At 46.4% G+C, this 25,398-nt stretch overlaps 1 long non-coding RNA gene across 1 annotated transcript in view; it reads left to right on the top strand.

Annotated features, from left to right (window-relative positions):
- The window catches only part of LOC139074302 (uncharacterized), a 41,090-nt gene that overhangs the window by 3,755 nt on the left and 11,937 nt on the right, over window positions 1-25,398 (top strand). Inside the window, exon 2 of the long non-coding RNA XR_011523804.1 lies at window positions 7,480-7,600. This is a non-coding gene — a long non-coding RNA (uncharacterized lncRNA). The remainder of the gene's footprint in view (window positions 1-7,479; window positions 7,601-25,398) is intronic.

The raw sequence follows: 25,398 nt of genomic DNA, 5'->3' as shown, positions 1-25,398 counted from the left end.
GGCTAATTGCCACCGTCTCCCCAGTGACACTGAGCTCAGTTCCTCATAAGGTGTTTCCTCAATAGTCTCCCACATGCCTGCTGACACAGGAAACAGGCCTGGCTTGGCGGCGTGGCAGTGCACCGGGCGAGGCGGGGCTGCCACGCCGGCGTCCCGGCCTGCACCATCAGCGGACCTACAATCAAGAGTGTTCACCAACGCTCGCTGCCCTGAGGCGCTCATTTGGCACGTCTGCTGTCTGTCAGGCAGGTCCTTTCTCGAACGGCCCAGGGCCCACACCCGCCGGGCACCCAGGCCGCTCCTCCTTCGACAGAGTGTCGAGCGCAGTGTGAAGTTCCAGACAGCACCGGCTTGCTCTCTCCGGAACAAAAGAGCGATAAGACTACCAGGTTGTAATGCACAGCAGTTTTGATCACAGTTCTTTGGTTGCAAGCGACAGAAATCAGCTGTGGTGAACGTGAGCTGCGCGGGGCCTGATGGGAAGCCCCGTCAGCACTCGGCGGGGAGGCTGACGAGACCACCAGGCTGCTCAGATTTGGGGTCAGGAGCAAGAATGTCAGTCGGGTCTAGTTTGGGTCACTAGGTTTTGACCAAAGGAGGTGGGCACCCAGATGGTGTGTCCCTCACAAAGGCGAGTGATGATTCTAGGAGAGGAGAGATGGGTTCAGGTCAGGCAGAAATTATGGAAGTTCACTAGGTGCACAGACATCTGGGGAAGTGGGCCCAAAGGAGGTGCTAATGACCCAGGGTGCGGCGGTTCAGCCCCGCTGGCCTTCAGGTCTCTCCGCAGGCCTGTGGGAAGTGCCTGGCACTGCACACATGTTCAGTAAGTGACAGCTAGGACCACTAGTGCTTGAATTAGTGCTTTCGTAGCGTAGTTTTAAATGCTCGGCAGAGTTAAAGCCTCCGTGGAATGCTGGCGGCATGCCCTAATTATTGTCTTGAAATGCACGAAGAACCTGCCAAATGTTGTGACAGCTCTTTTTTAAGACTGTTGCTCAGTTTAGCAGGTAATGGGAACAAGTTGAGACTTTTGAAGACTTGGGTAAACCATAGGGGAAGAGCTTGCACCTCTGGAAAGAGCTACAGAAGAGCATTGTGGACCCTGGTCCCAGCAGGTGTTCAGCAGAACAGCGCTCCAGCTGCAGGGCCCCTGGAGCCTCTCCCGGCTCCCTCATACAGGATGTGTACGTGACCGCTTGTTGACGCACCTGCATCGGCTTCTGCACTGCCAGCTCCTTGAAGGAGGGCTCCTTGAAGGAGGGCTCCTTGGGGCCCAGCACAGGGCTTGGCACACAGTGTGCACTCAGAAAATATTTACTGATTGAATGAATGACAGGGAGCTGATGACCTTTCAAGGTCACTGGTTGGCTAATTGCAAAGGGTCACAGCCACTGTACCACATCTGCCTGTAGAAGAAGAATGGTCTGCTGAGCTACTGTGGGTCTGCAGAGCCGATCTCATAAACTGGTCTTATCTGAAGCCTTGTAAATGGAGGGGAGAAAGAACGGAAGGGCCAGCAGGGGAATTCATGATTCAGAGGTGAGGCTGGGAGGAGAGGAAATGGAAGGCAGAGGGCGGGGTGTTGACAGGAAATTCCTGTGGGGACCCAGGAGTGGGTCCATTGTCAGGAACTTCATTTAGTTCTGACCTGGAAACAGCTGGGTAGAGGTCCCCTCCGAACCCTAATACCCACAGGACGGTGGGAGGGAGGCCAACCCGATGCTGTACTTTCTCCCCAAAGAGAAAATGTTCAGGAGCAATACAGGACGTGGCAAAGGCAAGTCTAGACAGCAGGCCATGTGCAGGTCGAGGGGGTAAATGCTGGAGGAGTTCAGATGGGTGGGAGGCCCTGCTGGTCAGAGATGGCTTCACGGGTAAGAGGGGCTCAGGTTGGCCTTATATGATGGCGGGGTTTGGACACAGGCAGAAGAAGGAGCCCAGGCAGAGGGCAGAGTCTGCACAAAGCACAAAAGTGGGAAAGTACAGCACATGCTTCTGAGGAAAGAAGGTCCCAGCAAGCTCAGGAAAACGACAAGTCAGAGAAAAGGTGACACAGGGAGGCTGGGGTCAAGCCAAGGAGAGCTCTTAATATCGAGCTCAATGATTACTTTTGATTCATATATATTTTATTTTTTAAAAGATTTTACTTTTCCTCCTTCTCCCCGAAGCTTTAGTTGTGTGTCCTTCTAGTTGTGGCATGTGGGACACCGCCTCGGCGGTGCCAGGTCCACGCCCAGGATCTGAACCAGTGAAACCCCGGGCCGCCGCAGCGGAGCGCGCGATCTCAACCACTCAGCCACGGGGCAGCCCCTGATTCATATGTACTTTAGAAGTACTACCTACATATGAACTAATGAACGAATGAAAGGAAAGAGTGTGAACAGGAAGGAGAGAGAGGGCTCTTCTGCTGTGTGAACACCCACGTCCGATCCAGCAAGGACAGCAGGCTTTACAGCGCCAGCCTCCTGGGCCTCGGGGCCTCGGGGCTGGGAAGCTGCCTGTGAACTGCCGCCCTGAACTCAGGGGGAGCAGGTGGCCAGGCTCAGAGAGACCGTGCTGGGGCTGCTGGGGGCAATGCTGACAGCCGAGGGCAGATCCCCAAAGTTCTTGACTCTCCTGTCGGCCGACAGAGGGGTTCAGCCAAGTGGGCTAACCTGGTAAGTGAGGTACAATAGACTATTTCCTTTGAGTGAAATTTTAGGGATGCTGACCCCCAACACTGAAAGCTGTTATCAGTCCATTACACCTTGCTGTAAAGGAAGGATCTGAAAGCCTGTCTTGACAGGGAGGCTGGAGAGGGAAAGAAAGATGCAGCCTGCGTACTTGAGGTGGGGGACCGTCAGGGGCGGGGACAGAGTCAGGAGGGCAGAGAGGATGAGTGGGAGTCCTGACAAACTTTGCCAAGGGCAATTTTTCTGAGTTCTAGCAACTAATCCTGACACCAGCCAGCCTGTCCAGTTATTGGCAAAAATGTTTCATACGTTAGGTCTGATTATAGCATCAGCCAGATGATTTAAATTACTGCATTAGACAGCTAACTCCGTGGCCGCTGGCCTCTAACACATAAAGGAGCTTGGCTAATCTTAACAATAGCAGGTTACAGGGCCTCGTCAGCAGCTGCCTGCCACAGAGGGTGAGTGATGCTGTTCTCAAGATGCCAAGGAGGGGCCGGCCCCGTGGCCGAGTGGTTGAGTTCGCGCACTCCACTTTGGCGGCCCATAGTTTCTGTGGTTTGGAACCTGGGCACGGACATGGCACCGCTCATCAGGCCATGTTGAGGCGACGTCCCACGTAGCACAACCAGAGGCACTCACAACTAGGATATACAACTATGTATATATGGGGGGCTTTGGGGAGAAGAGAAGGAAAAAAAAAAGGAAGATTGGCAACAGTTGTTAGCTCAGGTGCCCATCTTACGAAAAAAAAGATCCCGAGGGGGCCCAGGGAGTTGAGGAGGATGGAAGTGCTCATTCTTATTATAAAATCCCACGAGAACAGCAGTCTGTTTAAAGGACAGTATGGGGGCCATTCTTCTTCTGAAGAACTTGCCTTACCGTCTCAGGCTGCATATTTCCTGGTCGTAATAGTTTGGAGAAAAATATTGCTAAATGGCTGCATAAACAATTTTAATTGGCCCAGCCTCCCAAAATGTGCTATTTTTGTTCTGCTGCCAAGCTTGCTTTTTTACTAGCTAATTATGCCCAGCATTTAACTTTCAGCGAAAAAACAGGAAATAGGACATTCATTACTCGAGTGACAACTTTTCAACAAGCCCACATTTCAGCATCCATTGTGTAATTTCCTCTCCCTAGCTTACGGGTTCGTTGTTCACCAGGCCTTTGGAAACAAACAGCTCCTTCAGTGGGGGCTGGGAGGGGCTGTGTTAGCTTCAGTGCTTGCCTATCTCCAAGGCGGGCAGAGGGAGGGGCTCCCAGGAGCCAGCAGGCCCATGGGGTGGGTCTCCCACCTTGTTGGGCTCCTCACAGAAATTCTCCAGCTGGGGTTTCTGCTAGTCTGAGGTTGCTCCCAGATGAGGCTCTGCCATCAGGAGCTGGGCCATGCCTATTGTTTATGCCTCATCCCAAGGCTCCTGGGGATTCTGGCCACTCTCAGAGGGACAGCCTCTTGTCCCCTGAGGAATCACAGAAGACAGTCAACCTCAGTGTGTTAGGCAGTAACTCCTAGAAAGTGCTGTAAAGCCATGTCTTGTTTTATGAGCTATTTTAAATTTATTTTATTAAAACATTTTATTGCAACGGATATCACATATGCATGAAAAGTACACAAGTTATTAAGTATACAGCTCGATGAGCTACCATAAAGCCGGTACCATGAGACTACCGTCCAGGTCCAGAGTAGATCATTGTCAGCACCCAGGAGCCTCCTTCATATGCCTTTGCACTCACTGCTCCCTCCGTCTTCCCCACAGGGAACTATCCTGACTTGTAAAACTGTAGTTCAGTTTTATGTGTGTAAACTTTATATAAATGGAACTATATATGTGTGTGTATATGAGTGGGGCCATGTGTGTATATTTTTATATCTGGCTGCTTTTTTTCTGCTTTGTTTTGTTGCTTGTAGCTGTACCTCCTTCATTTTCATCACTCTGGAGTATTCCACGGTATAAATATATCACAAGTTGTCAATTTTACTCTAAATGGACATTTAGGTTATTTCCAGTCTGTGGCTATTCTGAAAAATGCTGCCGTGACCATTCCTGTGTGTGTCTTTTAGTGCATATGCACACCCGTTTCTGTTGAGTGTCAACTACAAGTGAACTGTTGGATCATACACATAGTTGGTGTGCATATTTGATTTTTATAGCTTCAGCTAAACCGTTTTCAAAGTGGCGTGTGTAAGTTGCCCCTGCACCGCTTCCTCATCAACGCTTGGAGTTGTCACTCTTCTTATTTTGGCAGATGTGTAGTGGCATCTCAGTGTAGTTTTGATTTGCTTGTCCTTGCCTATTATTGGGATTGAGCACTTTTTCGTATGTTTATTCATGAATGGATTTAGAGTAAGACAGAAGTGGAAGAACCAAACGGTCAAAATGTGGAAAATGATACTTTAATGGGAGAGGAGGCTGCCAAAACTTCTCCCTCCTTCAGCTCTGATTCGATCAACAAGGAATTGTTGACCCCCGTGGTGGACCTGCGGCTGTGCTGGGTGATGTGGGCGTGTCAAAAGGAGCTCATGCCCCTTTCCACTCAGGCAGTGTTTGCTTCCCTCCAAATACACTTCACAACTATGGTACTTTGCAGGCAAATTGGAGAGCACATGGGGACATATAACGAGTGAATTAATTAGTATGAGATATGAGCATGGATTCTTCCTATTTCTTTTTTCCTTTTCTTAGTCTGGCCTCCACCTTTACCAAAACTTAGTGGGCTTCCTGAGGGTGAGCTAAATGAAATGAGAGTGACACTGGTGTCAGGCTGTATCCAGGTGGCCCTCTCCTGCTTTGGCTCCTTATTATGAGACTAATAACAATAATGATTATTATTATTTATTGAGCGCTTATTAAATGACAAGCACTGTGTTAGACACTTTATAATAGGTGTTACCATTTAATCTTCATAACTTTAAGATATGGATGCTATTATTGTGCCCATTTTTGAGATGAGGAAACTGAGGCTTAGAAATGTTAAGTACCTTGCCCAAGGTCATACAGTAAGTGGTAGAGTAGGAGTTAGAATCCAGCAGTCTGACCCTATAGTCCCAATTCTCAACCATTATACCAATAGTTCTCAACCAGTGTACTTTGGTGCGCTGGTGTGCTACAGTCCTTTCCTAGCCACGTTGCTGAATTTTATGCATAAAATGTTTTTGCTGCTGAGTAGCAAACGCTATAGATAGACTCGTTTCAGAAACGGCTCTAATTCCTCACCTCTCTCTGTATCCCTGCCTTTTGCAATTTGCCTTTTCCAGCTCCTTCCATTGAGGAGTGAAGGTTGTTCCCTGGCCCTTGGGCAGGAGTTGATCTCGTGACTTTTTTGGCCAGTAGAATGTGGTGGAGGTGATGACATGCTGGCGCAAGCCTGGGCCTCGCTTGCTTTCACTCTGCCTCTTGCTCCTCTGCCCTTCAACACAGGAACAAGCCTGGGCTCATTTGAAGGGGGATGAGACCTGGGGAGCAAAGCCAGTCAAGGCCCTAGATATGGGAGCGCCCACCCCAGCCTGGGTCAGCCAGGCCTCCTAAGCCAACCGGCAGTTGAGTGTAGATGCTTGAACAATCCCGCAAAGCCCAGGTGAAGCGCCGTAGACTCATGAACAGAATGTTGAGTGCCATGTGCCACTGAAGTTTTGTGGTTGCTCTGCAGCACGATTGTGGTGAGAGATAATACGTACTATGATGGCTACGTCAAATGGGTGGAATACTAGCCAGTAGGTCATGAAATGCTGGATACACTCAGCTACAGCTTGGCCTCAGCACAGAAAAATGTCAAGCTGCTGCCTAAGAAGGTCTCTATTTACTGAAGCATGTGAGAACGATGCTCCAGGAGTATATGAGGTAGAGGGTCAGGGTAGCACTGTTTCACTCTAACAGCTGCAGTGCACTACTGGGCCACCCAGGGAGAGTGCGGTGCCATCACCCTCTACTGAATAAAGCTTAAGGGGACTGAGAGAAGTCAAGTTGCATTTTATTTTTTAAAGATTGGCACCTGAGTGAACAACTGTTGCCAATCTTTTTTGTTTATTTTGGTTTTGGTTTTTCCCCTGCTCTTTTTCTCCCCAAATCCCCCCAGTACATAGTTGTATATTTTAGTTGTGGGTCCTTCTAGTTGTGCTATGTGGGACGCTGCCTCAACATGGCCTGATGAGCGGTGCCATGTCCTGCCCCGGATCCAAATGGGTGAAACGCTGGGCCAACAAAGCAGAGCAAGGGAACTTAACCACTTGGCCACGGAGCCGGCCGCTCAAGTTGCATTTTGATCACAAGCTACATGTCACATTGTTCATGTGCTGGTTACACTAGCTGAGTTGGATTTCTGTCCTTTGCCACCCCAAGAGTCCAGGTTTCAGCGATGGGAGCATTTGAAAGACCACAATGCTTCCGCTCCCATCTGATGCTCGTGCTCCTTCTGCCCCTGACGCGTGGCTGAGAAAGCAAGCTGTGATCTTTGCACATTCAAAGGGCAGGGTGGTTCTTCCCTAGGTCAGCCTCCTCATCTCACAGAGAGGGCCTCCTCCAGAGGCGACCCAGGCGTTGGCCAAAGGAGACAATGATTCTCTGCAACAAACCTCTGCCAACACCTGTCCCTGCCCCAGGGCCCCCAGCCTCCCCTTTCTTCAGATTGGTGCTGGCATTCCATGGTCCCCTTTGTGTACACCAGCTAAACAATGCTCCATCCTCTTGGCCTTCCCTCTGATTCCTTTCTACACTTCTGTTTCAGTGATTTATTGTCATGTAACAAACTGTCCCAAACTCAGTGACATAAACCCCCACCCTTCTTTCTCTGTTCATGTATTCTGCAGGTCAGGAATTTAGAGAAGCCATGGTGGGGTGGCTTGTCATTGCTTCTGGATGTCTGGGATCTGGGAAGACTTGAATGGTAGGAGCTGGAGTCATCTGGAGTCTTCTTGTTTCACATCCCTGGTACGTGGGCTGGGTTGGGCTCAGCAGGGGCTGGTGACATCAGCATGTAGCCTGTCCACAGGATGATGGCTCCACGGTAGTGAGACTTTCTATGTGGTAGCTCAGTGCTCCCCAAGTGAGGAAAGCCACCTGGCTGTGATGAGCTGTCCTTGGAACGTGTATGGACCTTCCCATCTCTTACACTCTATTGGTTATGACAGTCACAAGTCTGCCCAGAGTCAAGCGGAGGGGACACAGACCTCATTTTTTGAAGGGACAGTTGTCCCATACAAAGAATTTGCAGCCATGTTTTAAAACTACCATACCTTAAATTTATCTATTCATTGTGCCAGTTACTAAGATCTTTTATTTTGTGTAAGAATCTTTTGTTTGCAAGGAACAAAAAAACGATTCAAGCTAGCTTAGAAAAAAAGGTCATGGATAATTTATTACAAGGATGCAGAACCCCCAGGATGTCACTATAGTCCTCTTGTGTGCTCAGTGCCAGGGGGTGCTAAGGGGTTAATGAGGCAAACATCCCCACTGAGGCATCTCCCCCCTTGGGCAGTGGTGCCTTCGTTATCCCTGAAGGCCCTCAGGGAGTGCCAGAGAGATCGGAGCCCTGAGGCAGACCTGTCACACGCAACAGAGAGGAAGCCCAAAGGATGGGGCTGGTTGTGTCTCCCCAGGCCAGAGCTGGAGCTTGAGGGTCTAGGGAGCGCTGCTTAGAGGGGCTCTTGTCCATCTCTAAACACATAGGTACTTATTCTAGAGAGCCACCTTCTCAGACCAGCCAGCCCCGGGGGTCTAGATTAAGATTCGGTTCTCTCACCGCCGTGTCCAGGGGTTCATTTCCCAGTCAGGGAGCCACACCACCGATCTGTCGGTTGTCACACTGTGTTGGCTGCATGTTGCTGTGTTGCTGAAAGCTGTGCCACTGGGATTTCAGATACCAGCAGGGTCACCCATGGAGGACAGGTTTCAGCGGAGCTTCCAGACTAAGACACACTAGGAGGAAGGACCTGGCCACCCACTTTCAAAAAAACTGGCCATGAAAACCCTGTGAAGAGCAGTGGAGCCTTGTGTGATAGAGCGCCAGAAGCTGAGAGGAGGGCGCAGAGCACCACGCGGAGTTCTGCTCTGCTGCACACAGGGTCACTAGGAATCAGAATCCACTCCACAGCGCTAACAACAACATCTTAGATCTTTCTCCCCTTCTCTGACCATCAGGCTGACTCTGGTTATCCCCAGCCCAGCAGATTCAGTCGTTTGTTAATTCAGCACATATTTATGGAGTCTCTTGGGTGTGCCTGGTGCTGTGGCCGTAAACCAGACATCCAGAAGCCTGAGATGAAAAAACGCTCTGAGTAGGGCCCAGGAGCCCTGACTCTGCCAGTTACTCTCTAAATAAACTCGGACATGGACTCAATCTTCCCTGGGCCTCTGTCTCCCCATCAGTCAAATCAGGGCCTTGACCTTGAAGATTGCTAAGGTCCCTTCAGAGCCCCCAGAAGAAAGATGGGCCTGGCACACCAGGCACTCCTGAAATTTCCATCCTCAACCTCAGGTTTACTTTCTGTCTTTTGCCTTTACTGCTGGCTGGCTTACTCTTGCTGTGATTTATTTAACTGAGCCGTGCTGAGCAGTTTGGAACTGGGTTTGCATGAATCACCGTCCATAAAATCAAGTTAAGTGGATTTCATTCCACACAGCACACCTGTGTATATACTTGAGGAGATGCAGCTGGAGTTTCTTGGCTGTTCCAGACCACTGTTAGAATTGCTTCCTTACAGAGGGAGAAGTCACCCTGTATTTATAGTCCATTGTTACAGTAGCCTCCTCAGAGACCTGAAACAAAGTGCTGGATGCAGCTTCTCCTTCAGATCATTTTACATAGCCGCCCTGTTTCTCTCTCTAGCTGGAAAAGCTGACATTGATTTCCTCTATTTTATCAGAGTTGGCAAGCATCGGATTCAACTTCACCCAGTCATTCAACAAACATTTATCGAATGTTATGTGAAGTCATAGGGAGCTAGGTATAGGAGTGGGGGTTAAGGGGAAGTGTCACTCTGCTCAAAGACCCTACATGCTATGAAGTGTTAAGTGACAACACAAGAGAAGGTTGCCAGGCAGAAAATGGGAAATTCCATGTGTTGGGTGGAAGAAGAAACCAGTGAGGGTGAGTGATCCAGGAGGATTCCAGAGCGTCTGGGGAGGCTGCTGAGCATGTGAGGGGGATTTCTGTTTGGACCACTGCCCACAGTGCCCTCATCCTCATTCCCATCTGACATAACCTGCACCAGAATCATTTCAGTCCACCATTTTGTAAAAGGATGTAATAAAAAAAAGAGGTTTGAGTGGAGATGAGCATTTATAGGAAGAAATGCCCAAAGGGTCTGCTCCGTGTTTGTTAAAATACTTTTTTGGAGCCAGTGTGAGGGATTATAAAGGGATTTATTTCATTTTGCAACACAGCCAAAAGCACAGGCAGACTGTGACTAAAATGGCGATGCAAGGAACTGGCTATTTGGGTCTTTGTTCTTATTTTCTATCTTTACAGAAAATGTGCAGTTTTTACTCTGCCACAGAATAAACATTTCACAATTTTCCTGGCCAAGTTCAAGTGATTTTGAAAATTATCCCATCTCCCCTCTGGGACTCTGGGAGACATGTTGGGATGTTGGGGAAGGCCTGGGGGTTCTTCCTCCCCCACTGACTACGCCGACAGCCACACAACCCTTGGGAGAAAACGGAGTGCTTACAAAGACTAAGCTTTGGATGCACCCGTCTCCAGGCTGCAAGCAACATTTGCCTTGCTTAACAGATTCTGTCTGTTGTGCTGTCTTGGGACAAGACGCACCCACATTTCCTGGCAACCATTTGGGAAGCTTAATTCCCAGACGGTGCCTTGGGCTGGGTAGCCTCTGCCGAGAGACCCTGGACAGCGCCACCTCTGCCCCAGAGGACTAATGCAACGCTCCAGAGCAGAGCTGTCCAAGGGAAGTATAATGCAAGCCACGTGTGTAATTTTACAATTTCTAGCAGCCACACAAAAAAGTAAAAAGAAACAGGTGAATTTAATTTTAATAATATATTTATTTGACCCAATATACCTAAAATATTAACATGTAATTAATATAAAATGATTATGAGGTATTTTACATTCATACTAAATCTTCAAAGCCTGTGGTGTATGTTATACTTTAGCACATCTCAACTCAGACTAGACACATTTCAAGCGCTCAACAGCTGTGTGTGGCTAGTTGTTGGATATGCTGGACAGCACAGTCTAGAGTTCTCTACCAGTTAATCCACAGACCCCTCTTGGAGCCCAGGAGGGTCTTTTCTCCTAATCTTTGTAGGCAATGGCGAGCCCAGCCTTTTGGCCTGGACTAGGAATAATGCACTACTTAGCTTTCCAACTGTATAATTGGCCCTGTCGTGCCCAGAGATGGAGGCTGGTAAATTTCAGGGGCCTCCGGTTATGGTTCCCATCGGCCCCTCCCCTGCTTACGGGCCATACTCATACCTAATCTGTCTCGTGCTCTGGCCCTTCCTGTACTCTGCCCTTTTAGAACTGACTTTTACTGGATCCCTCTTCCCTCAGGGCCCTACTCAGGGCTTGGGGGATAATGGTAATAAGGGCTAGTGGCCAAAATAAACTGGGGTACTCTTCATGGGTACCGGTGTGCACCAAGCCACTTCAACATTACAACCCTCCTGCAGCTAATAAGTGGCAATGGGACAGGATGGCAGAGCATTGGAACTGGAAAGAATTTAGAGATCTCCCAGTGTGATTTTTTTTAAAATTGAGGTAAAATTCACATACCATAAAATTAACCATTGTAAGTGTATGATTCAGAGGCGTTTAGTACATTCACAGTGCTGTGCAACCATCTCCTCTGTCTAGTTCCAAAACGTTCTCATCACTCCAAAGGAAACCCCGTCCCCACTTAGCAGTCACTCCCCATTGCCCCCTCCCCTACCTCCTGGTAACCACCCATCTGCTTTCCATCTCTGGATTTGCCTATTCTGGCTGTTCCATAGAAATGGATCACACAGTATGTGACCTTTTGTGTCAGGTTTCTTTCACTGAGCACACCGTTTTTGATGTTCATCCACGCTGTAGCATGTATCACTCCTTCATTTCTTTCTATTGCTGAGTAATATTCCATTGTATATGTACACCACATTTTATTTACCTGTTCATCTGTTGATGGACATTCAGGTTGTTCTGCCTTTGGGCTGTTGTGAATTGTGATGCTATGAACATTGCCGTACAAGTTTCTGTTTGAATATTTGTTTTCAGTTCTTGTATGTATATGCCTAGGAGTAGAATTTCTGGGTCATATGGTAATTCTATGTTTAACTTTTTGAAGAATGGTGGATCTATTTGCCAAAGTGGCTGAACCATTTTACACTTCCACCAGCAAAGTACGAGGGTTCCAAACTATTTTTCCATATCCTTGCCCACTCTTGTTATTTTCCATCATTTGCTTTGTTTTGTTTTTTTAAATTGTAGCCACCTAGTGGGTGTGAAGTAGTATCTCATTGTGGTTTTTTTTTTTAATGTCTTTTAAACTAATAAACTTCATTGTTTAGAGTGGTTTTAGGTTCATAGCAAAATTCAGGGGAAAGTCCAGAGAGTTCCCATTTACCCCCGTGCCCATAGAGGTACAACCTTGCCCACTGTCAACATCCCCCCCACAGTGGTACATTTCTTACATTCGACGAACGGACACTGACTCATCCTTAGCATCCTGGGCCCATAGTCTCCATTAGGGTTCACTCTTCATGTTGTATATTTTATGGGTTTTGACAAATGTGCAACGACATGTACCCATCATTGTAGTTTCATGCAGAACAGTTTAACTGCCCTAACAATGCTCTGTGTTCTGCCTTACTGTGGTTTTTACTTGCATTTCCCTAATGACTAATGGTGCCAGAGGTTTTAAACAGCGCTTTGAGAAGCTCCCTGAGGGCCGCCGTGGGGAGGAAGAGAAGGCCTGCAGGCAGCGATAGTATTCGGGACCCCGTGCCTTCTTCTGCCCCCAGTCACTCCTCTTTTGTCTTTTGGGCATGTCTGACTTCTCATTAAATACTCCATTTGATCGGGGTTTCTGAGGCTATCATAAATTTGGCCGTCATTTACCTGGCCTTGCGTTTTCTACATCTCCATTTTACATATGACAAAACCGAGATCACAAGAAGCAAAGATACTTGGCTAGCGTCTTAAGATTGGTAACTTCCAAAACCAATAGTGGAGCCCTATTTTTCCCGCTCCTGGTCCCATTCTTTTTCAACTATCCAACCTGTGTATAACAACAACAGTAATGATAACTACCGCGTATTAAATGCTCGCAGGGTGGCAAGCGCTGTGGTGAGCAATGCCATGTAACCCGCCTGTAACATCTCCACGCGGTTCGTGCCGTCAGCAGGCACACATCACGCCTAGAACAGAAGTCTTCACCGTGGCCTGCGAGACTCCTCTCCAGCCTCAGACCTGCCCCTCTTTGCTCCGTGAGTCTGCTCTGGCCACAGCATGTCACTGCTGTTCTGGGTGAGGGCCTCAAGGCCTTCTCATCACTCTGCTCTCCTGTCCCACTAAACGATAAACTCTTACCGTAGCCTAAATAAAGGAGACATTTATTACTCTGTCACATAAAGGAGGTCTAGAGGTAGAGAAGCCTCTGACTCTGGGGTCCTCAGAGGTCCAGGCTTCTATCCCGCTCTACCACCTCAGAGTGCGGCTTCCACTCTAATAGTTCAAGATGGTGCTGGACCACCAGCCTCTCTGCCTGAGTTGCAGGCAGCAGAAAGGAAGAGAAGGAGGGAGAACAGAGCACTTCCCAGCTGAGGCGGCTTCCTCCAAGCAGCCTTCCCAGAGTTCCCATCTACATTTCTACTTAGATCTCACTGGCTGACACATGTCCACTTGGCCCCAGTTAATTGCAAGAGAAGCTGGGAAATGATATTTTTTAGCTTATCTTTTGTCACACCAAGTAAAATCGGGGCTCTATTCTAAAGACTAAGGGGGAGGGGGATATTCGGAGACACCTAGAGTCTACCACAGGTGTCTATTGGAAGCACTTTTTAATAGTAAAAACTTGGAAATAATGTAAGTATCGAAAAACATGATTGGCTCAATAAATTAATTGATTCATTAATACCATGCATGTTTACATGTTACATTTTAGAAGAATATTTAATGACAGGGTAAAATGTTTATGATACTATGTTGAGTGAAAAAATAATTACTACTGTGCTAAGAAAACAATTAAGATATTATGTAAGAACCATAAAAGAGCAACAGCTACTTGATGATCTAAAAGAATTCTAGTCCTGTGGCTATCTTTAAAAAGGAGTCCTATCATTTAGAGATATGTTTATGGATGAAATGATATAATGTCTGGAATACGCTTTATAGCGGAGGAGGATAAAGACCGTGGTGGGGGAATACAGATAAAACAAGAAAGGCCATATGTTCACAATTGCTGAAGCTGTGAATAGATAAATGGAGGTTTGTGATCTTATTTTCTTTTTCTTTTACGCATGTTTGAAAATTTCCATAATAAAAAAATTTTTTAAAGGATAAAGTACAAGTCATTTAACCTCTGTCTCATTTTTCAAATGGACTAATAATAATAACTAGCTCACAGGGTGGAGTGGAGATTAAATGAAATGATAGGGTATATAAAAATACTTTGAGATGAATAAAGGCAGTCAGAAATGCCAGTGACTCCCATCGCGATGGGGCTGGCATAAAGCCTAGTTATGGACAAACCCAGGTTCTCCAACTCTTCATCACTGGGGTCTTTCACTCCCCACTTTGCCTTCCCCGCTAAACCTCCCAGGGGTGGGGGAGGTGCTGGCACAGCTGGGCACAGTTCACAGCCAACGGTGAGGCAGGTTCCAGCATCAGGTGTTCCAGGCCTCCAACATCACTCCTGTGGGTCCCTACCTGCTTGGTCTATACATGGGGTCGACACGGCCACTGTATGCCCAAATGTCACCCATTCAACTGCCACAGGCTGGGTCAGTCAAGGCGCTCCACCCACTGGTACATGGCCTTCCCTCCCAGGGCCTCAGGATCCCTTCTGGCCAAGGAAGAAGTTGAACACGTTGGTTTCCAAGGATCCTGGGCCCTGATGTTTTCAGAAGATAAATATTAATAATACAATAACAACAGCCAGCTTTTGTTGAGTGCCAATTATGAACCAGGCATAACTAAGCACCTTATAAGCTTTAATTCATGTAATTCTTACAACAAGCTTTATGAGGCAAGGCCTATTATCTCCTTTAACAAATGAAAAGGTAGGCTCAGAGAGGGTAAATCGTCTTCTCAGGCCCACAGAGCTGGTAGGTAGTAGGGCTGGGTTTTGAACTCAGGCAGGAGAAAGCAGCAGCTTGGATGGCACTGAGCTGCAGCTCTGTGAAGAAGTCTGCATCCATCGTACAGTTGCCACACTAAATTCTGGAGTCCCTGACAAAGCCATGGGTCTGTGAAACTCAGGAAAGAAGACCCCAATACTTCCCCAAGGATTGAGGACCTGTTCGAGGCATCCGCTGTGCAGAGCAGAACAGGCTTTCGATGCCCACTAGGTTAAGGAGATCCCAGACTGATGGCCAGCCAGCACTAATCAGTTTGGTCTCATGGGTTCTTTACAGCTGTGATAGTCTTGATTAGTGCATACCCAAGGCATACCAGTTACCAATTATTTAACATCACTCTGGATAGAGAGAAGAATGTCTTGTTTGTAAGGATTTAGAAGTTGGACAATCTTCTCAGAAGGATCTAGGGAGAGTCTCCGAAAATGATTGACAGCTCTCTGGCTTGGGTAGATAACCAGACATGTGCTCGATGGCTCCTGAAAGTCCTGCACAGGCCCCAGGATTTCATAAATATTCATAAGTACTGCTAGACGGTCTGCTCTCATTTGAAGAAAATACGTCAAAACCACCAGAAAACTTCTGTAGTAGAAACACGTTTTTGCCAGGCCAGCCTCGCCATTCCCCTCTTCAGTTGCTCTATCTTGGTATTCCTTTGGAGAACCAGCCCTCTCGCCCCACTAACTGTCATGGTGGGACTGTCCATCAGGGTACCCCATCCTCCCAGGCCAGGGCAGGGCACGGGGCCCAGTGAGGCTGCTCAGATGCTCTCTTGGAATATGAATCCTGAATCGAGACAAGAAGACAGAAAACAGCACAGTTGCATCCCCAAACAGCACCATCAACAGAGCAGCCCTGGTTTCGAACACTTCTGAGACCCAGATATTCAGCCTTTCTCTTCAATGACGCCTTATAGTGTGACCATATGTTTATTTTCTGAAGTTATCCAGAGCTTTTCTGTTCTTTTTCTGTTGCCTGTAACCAAAGAAACCCTTACTCACACTGGGTTCAATATCAAACGTCAGTGTTTTTTTTCTTAGAAGCTTTTAATCCTGAAAGACAGACCCTTCCTTCCTGGTCCAACCTCCTCCAACCCCAGAACCTAAGTCTTTTCTTTGCCATTTCCGTCCAGAGCTTTCTGGGCTGGGTGGAAAAGGGTTCCTGTCAAAGTGCTAAGCTTTACCTTGAGCGATGAGTGAGGACACCCTTTAAATTACCTCTAAAACCCTTTGATTCACTCAGCAGAGGTTGCTATGGGCAATTTGCTAAGCTTATTGATTATTTTCTGTTTAAATTAAAGTTTGATGTCCTGGAACAGGCTGTGCAGAGTATGGAGTTAATGGAAAAAGTTGAGATCCAGGGGAGAGACGCTTGCTGGGGAAATGGAGGGTATCCAAGGGGAAAACAGGCAGTCTGTGAAGAGGAGGCTGCGTGCGCCGAGGTGTGGTGAATATGATGGCGATAAAAAGGATGGAGAATGGAACGCTTTTAGGAGGGAGGCTAGCTTCTGGACGTTTAAAGCCTCAGGGAGACAGTGGGAAAAATGTCTTCATTCCACAAATATTGGTTGCATGCCTGTCATATGCCAGGCGTTGTCCTGGGCACTAGGAAAAAATAGTGTAGAAGGCACGATCCTCACGTCTGTGCTTTCGATCTTGGTTCTCACAGTGCGGCCCCCGGGGCAGCTACACCCTATTGCCTGAGATGTGTTAGACACGCAGATTCTCAGGTCCCACCCCAGACCTGCCGAACCAGAAACTACAGAAGAGGGGCCCAGTGCCTTTCAGGTGACTCTCACACATGCTACAGTTTGAGAACCACTGCCCTGCCCTAGATCCTTAGACCTCCGAGGAGTAGGCCTCAGGGTTCTGCCAGCCAGGAGTTCAGTTTGTGTCAGGGTTATGATTGCCAACATCTGCTGAGTATTTGTCATTGCCAGGTATTGTCCTAAGCATCTCACGTGGGTTCTTTCATGTCATTCTCACAACTTTTGTTTTTTTGTGAGGAAGATTGGCCCTGAGCTAACATCTGTGCCAATCTTCCTCTTTTTGCTTGAGGTAGATTGTTGCTGAGCTAACATCTGTGCCAATCTTCCTCTGTCTTGTATGTGGGATGCAGCCACAGCATGGCTGACGAGTGGTATGTAGGTCTACACTTGGGATCCGAACCCGAGAACCCTGGGCTGCTCAAGTGGAGTATGCAAACTTAACCATTATGTCACTGGGCTGGCCCCACAACAACCATTTTAATAGGCGGTGAAAGGGAAGCACGCTGGAAGTAAGTGGGGCGGGTGGAATTCAAATGCAAGAGCAGGTCCTTTCTGCTCTCCTGTCTCCTGGACACCAGGCTCCCACCAGGCTCTGTGACTCATTCTGCCCTGGTCAAGCTGATCTTCAGATAGAGATAGAACCATGGTTCCCAGAGGAGCTATATTGTGCAGCTGGGTTTTAGATGCTTCAGGAAGAAGACAAAGTAAAAGAAGGGCAAAGAAGTGTGGAATGACTGGGAAGGAGGCAGAGGGTATGTTGGACTGGAAGGAGAAGCCAGGCCAAGAGCCTCACACACACAGTTATCCTCGTATTATGGGAGACTGGAGTGCAAATCACCATGTACAGATTAGGTATGGGTAAATCTTGTCCATTCAGCCAAAGAGACTTCGTGCATGATGCCTAATTCAGGTCCTTTAACTTTGATGGTGTGTTAGTTTCCTACAGCTGCTGTAACAAGTTACCACAAATTTAGTGGCTTAAAACAACACAAGTTTGTTCTCCTATAGTTCTGGACGTCAGAAGTCTAAAATCAAGGTGTTGGCAGGGCTGCCTTCCTCCTTGAGGCTGCAGGAGAGAATCCATTTCCTTACCTTTTCCGGCTTCTGGAAGCTGCTTGCATTCCTTGGCTTGTGGGCCCTCCCTCCATCTTCAAAGCCAGGAGTGTAGCATCTTCTCTTCTGTCTGACCTCTGCCACTGTTCTTACGTCTTCTCTCTCTGACTCTGAGCCTCCTGCCTCCCCTTTTAAGACCCCTGTGATTATATTAGGCTCACCTAGATAATCCAGGATAATCTTCACATCTCGGTATCCTAACTTAATCACATCAGCAAAGTCCTTTGGCCATGTAAGGTAAGACATTGATAGGTCTGGGAACTAGACCTTTGGGGTGGAGGGTGCATTATTCTGTCTACCACACTTTGTGACTTAGGAAAGTCATTTTTCTTTCTGAAAGTCTCCAGTTCTCCCCAAAATGGGGACTATAATAATTCTTGGTCCTAAGCTTATAGGACTATGACTGAAATAAGCGTGTATGTCCTTTCAATCACAGATGTAAACATTATTGTCTCAGTTTCCTCATCTGACAAGTGGGGATAAGAGTGGTGTTTCTTCTTCATTCAACTAAAAATATGTATTGCTTATTTACCCTGAGCCGTATTCCGTCCGTGCTGCATTGGAAAGGGCTCGACACAGCATCTGCTACAGAGAAACACTCCGTGAAATGGAGTTGCGGGAGTTGTGTAAATTAGTTAGGTTTTAGAGCCTTAAATATGTGTCAGCAACAGACAGAGATGAGGCCAATTCTCTTGAGGAACCAACCATCTGATGACTCATTTCATCGTGCAATGTTTGGAAGAGAAGCAATAAGCTCAGGTCCCAAGATGCACCGTGATCATGAACTTAAGAGTCTCTCCGCTGAGCTCACCGAGGGTCAAAGAGAGCTTCTGCACCTCCCATGGTGGGTGATGGGGTCAGGGCTGCATGTGGCCAGCAGAGGCTGTCCTTGGCACTCCCCTGAATCAGTGTTTGTTGATGATCAGGGGAACCAAAAACAGCAGCCGGGTCCACCAGAAGAGAGACATTAAAGTTGATTAAGTGAGTGGGCCAATTAGCGTCTGGCTTCATACAGCGTGGAGTTAATTAGCCTCTACAAAACAACACAGCTGCTTTAATGGTGGGGCCAGAGGCCCAGCAGTGGAGCCGCGGGGAAAGAAGTGGTAGGGCTAGTGTTTAATGGCTTGGCTGCAGTGGGCCCTGCCCCACTAAACTGTAGAACAAAGCCCTGGGCAAACTTCCCGGCTGGCGCCCAGGGAGGGCCTGGGCCAGGGAGCGGCCCCTTCCAGTGTGCTCCCCTGAAGGGAGACCAAACCTGGACCTCACACTGGAGTTTCTTTTTGAGACCGTTAGCACAACTTCTTTGTCTTCTAACAAAAATCACTATCTACACATTTTGTCTTGATCCTCAACTTCATAATTCACGTTGTTTCTTAATGGTGATATTTTTCCTTATTATGAGAGTAATACATATTTTGGGGGGAACATTTGGAAAATATATAAAAATACAGAGGAAAAAAATAACCCCTCCACCCTGAAATAGATTCCTTCATTCATTAACTATTTATTGTTCGCCTGCTAAATGCCAGTGTTGTCCAAGGTGTTCAGATAAAGTATACATCAGTTTTGATTTTTCTCCATGCAAATATGTATGCTATTTTACAAATTGGACTCACGGTGCATGATCTTTAATAACCTGCTGATTTTAGCAATATGTCATGGATATTTTTCCCATCATGTTGAAATATTTTTTTAAACTACTTAGCCTCTATGGTTCCACTAATTAAGCTATATTTTAGTTGTCCATTTATTGATGCCTCCTGCTGCCTCTTCTAACAAAGTTCTTGAGGGTAGAGACAACATCTTTTTTTACCACTATATTCGCCATGCCTAGATCAGAGCCAGGCATGTGGTAGGCACTCATTAAAAATGTGAAGAATGACAATATCCAAGACATGGAAGCAATCCAAGTGCCCATCAACTCATGATTGGATAAAGAAGATGTGGTATACATATGCAATGGAATACTACTCAGCCATAAAAAAGACAAAATCATCCCATTTGCAGCAACATGGATGGACCTGGAGGGAATTATGCTAAGTGAAATAAGCCAGACTGAGAAAGACAAACACCAGATGATTTCACTCATGTGTGGAATATAAACAAATACAGAAACAAAGAGAACAGATCAGTGGTTACCAGGGGAAGGGGGTTGAGGGGTGGGCAGAGGGGGTGAAGGGGAGCACCTATATGGTGACGGACAAGAAATAATGTACAACTGAAATTTCACAGTGATATAAACTATTATGAACTCAATAAAAAAAATGTGATGAATGAGCAAAGGACTTTACCCAGTCCCTTCTTATGGGTCACTGAGGTTGCTTCCACTTCTTTACTCTTATAAAAAATGCTATTATATCAGTTAAGACTGGGTTCAACTACAAGTGACAGATAATCTCCCAAGGCAGTGGCTTAAACAAGAGAGTTTATTTGTCTTTTGCAAAAAGTCCAGGAAGTTAGTCCAGGCCCAGCATAGTGCTTCTCTATCTGTTGGCATGGACTCCATTTCCAAAGTCGCCTTGGTGTCCAAAATGGCTGCTAATGCTCCGTCACATTCCAGCCAAAAGCAAGGAAGGGGAGGACAGAGAAGGACAGGCACGCTTTCTTCAGGGACCCATCCTGGAAGTTCCGTATACATCTTCTGCTTGCAATCTCATTAGTCAGAATTTGGTCACATGACCGTAGCTCACCACACGGGAGCCTGGGAAATGTAGTCTTAATTACGCAGTTACCATTCAGGACTACTGTTCATGAGGGAGAAGGGGAAGAAACATAGAGACCATTAGCTGGGATGGCTCTTAGACTCCTGGACTGACCCCAGCCTTTCTGCCCTGCCCTTCCCTAATGTGACCCCCTGTTTCTCCAGATGGAGGTCTGGATATGGGGCAGGTCAGCCTACTTTGTTGGACTCAGGCCCAGGACCAGAGCATCGGGAGGGTTTCAGAACCTTCCCCTCCCTGCTGTAAACTTCATCTTCCCAGTCAATACAGTCATTGCCAAAGACTGACTCAATAAAGATGCCCCATTCCCCAGAGGATGCTTTTCCAATTAGTGCAAAGAGGAAGTTTCAGCTGTGAGCGCAGGAATTGGGGTTTCTGAAATGCAATGATTATTAGTAACAATCAATCAAACGGCCTCGTAGGACCATGAGAGAAAGCCAGCTCTCAAGGATTCCATGTGGGACAAGGATGAGGGGCTGCCTGTAACAAGAGGGAGTGTGGCTCAATCACAGTCTGGCCAAGTCTCTGAGACAGTGAGGGACTTTGAAACAGGGTTTTACGGCCTGCCGTAAAAATCCTGCCAAAGCGCATTCAGGACTGTGTGGGGAGATGTGCGTTCATTATTATGCCCCAGCAGCTATCACAGGAAACCATCTGGGCTCCATTGGCCTATAAATTTGCAACATGCAGTGGGTGGGCTGCCAAGCCGGAAGTCAAGGTGTGAAGTGGATCTGGCAGCTTCCATCCACAGGGCTAGCTCCGAAAGTCTCCATTTCCAGCAGGTATTTTTCTTTTTAATTTTTTATTGTGAAATATATCACACATACAGAAAAGTGTACAAAACACAAATGTATACTTTAACAAATTATCATAAAGTGAATACATACGTCACAATCACCCAGATCACGAAAAAGGCCACTGCCAGTCCCCCAGAAGCCTCTCAGGTGCCCCTTCCCACAACACCCTCTTTCCCCCCAAAGATAACGATCCTGACTTTAAGGAGTATAGCCTCCTTGCCTCACTTTGCTGTCTTGTCACTTAAGTATTCACCCCAAAATGGTATGATTAGTTTGTCTATTTGTGAACTTAATTTGTTGTACAGAATCTGAGTCCATATTCTTTTGTGTCTGGATTTGTTTGTTGTGCCCAACATTATTTTTTCAATATTAATCTATACTGCATAAGACTTTAGTTTGTTCATTTTCATTCCTGAATGTCATTCCACTTACCTATTTTACTGCTTTTAGACATTTTATGGTTCTTGGACATTTGAGTTGTTTTCAGTTTGAGATTATTACAGATAATACTGCTTTGAACATTCTTGTACATACATGCATGTGTACATACACATGAGTTTCTCCACAGCCATCATTCTCAAACTTCAGGGTAAATGAAAATAGCTGGAAAGCTTGTTAAAATGCAGATTCCTGGTCTTCTCCCTAAAGAGTGTGATTCAGTAAGTTTAGGTTGGTGTCCATACATTTTCATTTCCAACAAATTGTTAGGTAATAATGACGCTGCTGATCCCTGGACCACCCTGGACCGGTACTAGAGAGCAGAGGTGGCCAACGATGGCCCATGGGCCAAACCTGGCCCACCATCTGCTTTTGTGTGGTCCTTGAGCTAAGAACAATTTTTACATTTTTAAATGGTTGACAAAAAATCCAAAGAAGAATGATATTTTATGATGAAAATTATATGAAACTCAAATTTCAATGTCCATAAATAAAGTTTTATTGGCAAACAGCCACACCAATGCCAGTTTCTAAGATGGTTGTACCACTTTACATTTTCATAGATGTAAGTTCAACAGATGAAAGTTCTTTTTGCTCCACATTCTTACCAACTTTTCATTTTGTTAGATTTTAAATTTTAACCAATCTATTGGGTGGTATCCCATTGTGGTTTTAATTTAAATCTTCCCGATTCTTACTAGATGTTGAGCACATTTTCAAGTGTTTATTGGCTGTTTGGATTTCTACTTTAGGAAATGCCTGTTCCAATCTTTTGGCCCTTTTTCTATTGGGTTACCTGTCTTTTTCTCTACATATTCTGGAAACAATTCCTTTGTCATTGATATGCATTGTAAGTATTTTCTCCCTTTTGAAAAGGGCTTGCCTTTTCACCTTATGATGGTGTTTTTTAATGTATAGGAGTTTTTCATTTTAATGTAGTGAAACTTACCAAACTTTTTTGTGTGTTAAGAAAACTTTCCCTATCTTGAGATCATGAAGATATTGTCCAGCATTATCTTTCAAAAGCTTTATTATTTTACCTTTCACATTTAGGTATTAGTTTATCTGAAATTGACTTTTAGTGCATGATGTGAGGTACGGGTCTAATTCCATTTTACGGCTATTTTATTTTTCCAACAGCACGTATTGAAAGACCACCCTTTTCACACTGTTCTTTGAGGGTACTTTTGTCATAAAGCAAATACCTGTGTATACACATGGGTCTGTTCTATTTCACTGGTCTAGTTGTCTATCCTTGTGCTAATACCACATACACTTAGTTATTATTATAGCTTTATAAGTGTTGAAATCTGGCAAAGTAAGTCATTCCACCTCATCTCTTCTTCAACAGTGTTTCAACTATTTTTGGCCCTAGAAGTTTTTCCCCTTAAGTTGTTCACAAAAACACAAAGTTAGTGGACAGTGGAAAGCCACTGCTGACCAGCAGCAGGGCCGATTAGCACGACCTCTTCGGGGAGCAGTTTGGTAACACTCCAGTCATTGAACCCTTTCTCTGCCCCCGACCCAACCAAAAGGACATATACTTTAACCCACTAATTCCATTTCTGGAAATCTATCTTAAAGAAATACCCAAAACCTTTCCAAACAGGGGAAAAGTTTTTGACTCAACAAACATTCAGACTCAGTGTCAGAGCTACATGCTGGAGGTATGATGATGAGGAAACCCGCTCCTACCTTACAGAAGCTTCCATTCTCCTTACAGGAGACAGCCACATAAAGGGGTCATTGCAATCCAATGTGGTAAATGTTCAGAGAGAGGTATGTATAAACACTGTGTGCACGGAAATGTCCACACTCCATTCCTTATAATAGGGGAAAACTGAAAACAACTTCGATGTCAGGCAATGGAGGGACGAATAAATAAGTTATGGCACATCCACAGGATGGAATATTGTACAGTTATTTAAAAAAGACTGTAGCAACATGAATAAATGATTTCAATATAATGTTAAGTGAAAAAGAACATGACACAATGCTGCAAAAAAAAAAATCCTACCTGTGGGGGAAAGAAATAGATGCATTGGAAAAAATTCTGGAAGGAATACACCCAAATAATGATAGTAGTTATGAATATGTGTGATTGTTTTCTTTTTTCCATTTTCCAAACCTTCAGTAGTGTGGTTATATAAACTTATAGTAAAAACATAAGTTAAAAAGCCACTTCCTATACCGACTGACTCCTTTTTTCAGCATCTGCCCTATGTCAGGCAGTATGCTAAATGCTTTATGTATGTGGTCTCATTTAATCCTCGGAGCCCGTAAGGGATGGAGGGATGGGTGTTTTTAGGTTATTATCTCCTCATGAATAAAAGGGGGAGGAAGAGGCTTAGAGAGGTGAAGGAACTTGCCCCAAGTCACACAGTGAGAGGCAGAGCTGACGCACGGACGCATGGACGTGTGGATGTGCATCTGCCACAGTCACCACCACGCCAGCCTGCCGCCCCTTGATACAGAACCCAGGTATCTTTCAGAGGGAAATGGGTTCGAGGATGGCTGAAGTGCATTTCTGCCTAGAAGAAAGTAGGTCACTAGCCTTTAGACCCCTCTGGCCCAGGGATTCTGATCTCAACCTCGTCTCACATTAACAGCCAGGTGATCTTAGATTGTGACCCCACCCTGCTGAGCCCCAGCTTATTCTTCTGTTACACGCCCTCCTCATAGGCTGTTGCATTGATTAATGAGATAACATATATCCCATGTCCTACAAAAGGGAGGCACTTGTTAATTTATTTCCCTCCACCCAAGGACACAGGAAACTTTCAAAAGCCCTAGCCTTTTCCTGTCACTTGGCCTCTGGCTATTGTCCTGGGTGTAATGGAGTGGAAAACTCTATACACAGCTCCCTCTGACAGTGAATTTCTAATCTCAGAAAATTTAATGGTTTTTGTCAACCTGATTGTCCAGTGACAGCGGATTAGGAGAGTGACTTCCTTGTCACTGGAAAGTTGACTTGCTTCACGGCGTTTTTCCTGGTGCCGTTGGGAGGCATGATCGATACAACACAGACCTAAATACTTACCTGTGGTTTCGGGGCTGAGGACAAAGGTTGGGCGTTCCATTTAAGCGCCTTCGGCCATTTCCAAGCCGACCCAGGCGTGATGTGCATTCAGCAGTCTAAGCTGGTGGCCCAGAGCTCTGCCGTCGAAGGCACAAACCAGAAATCCAGCTCTGGCTTTCTCCTGCCGGGCAAAGCAGAGGCCCCTCCCTCTCAGGCTGAGTTTGTTTTCTCTGCTCCAGTTTTCCTGTCTGGGAAAGGAAGGCCCATTAGTTACTGTCTGCTACTCCGGAAGGATGGCCTTGTTTTTTCCGTAGCAGGACTTCCCAGACACAATGCACTGGGGCACAAATGGACCATGACTACGGATGCAAACCTGGTTCAGATCCCCTGCTCCCTGCCCGCCTGCAGCTGGGGCACCACCCGCCCCAGGCTGCCCTCTGCCGCAGACGGACCTGAGAGTCAGCCCTCAGCGGGGAGCATCCGCCAGAATTTAGTCACCTAGGGAGGCTCCTGCCCCGTCCGGAGAAGCTCTTTCAGTCCTGGGTGCAAAATAAAGCCCTATGTTATATGAGGCA

The sequence above is a fragment of the Equus przewalskii genome, chromosome 11 (assembly GCF_037783145.1).
Source record: "Equus przewalskii isolate Varuska chromosome 11, EquPr2, whole genome shotgun sequence".
NCBI lineage: Eukaryota > Metazoa > Chordata > Mammalia > Perissodactyla > Equidae > Equus > Equus przewalskii.
The sequence above is the reverse complement of the archived record's forward strand: the minus strand, read 5'-3'. Positions and strand labels throughout refer to the sequence as shown.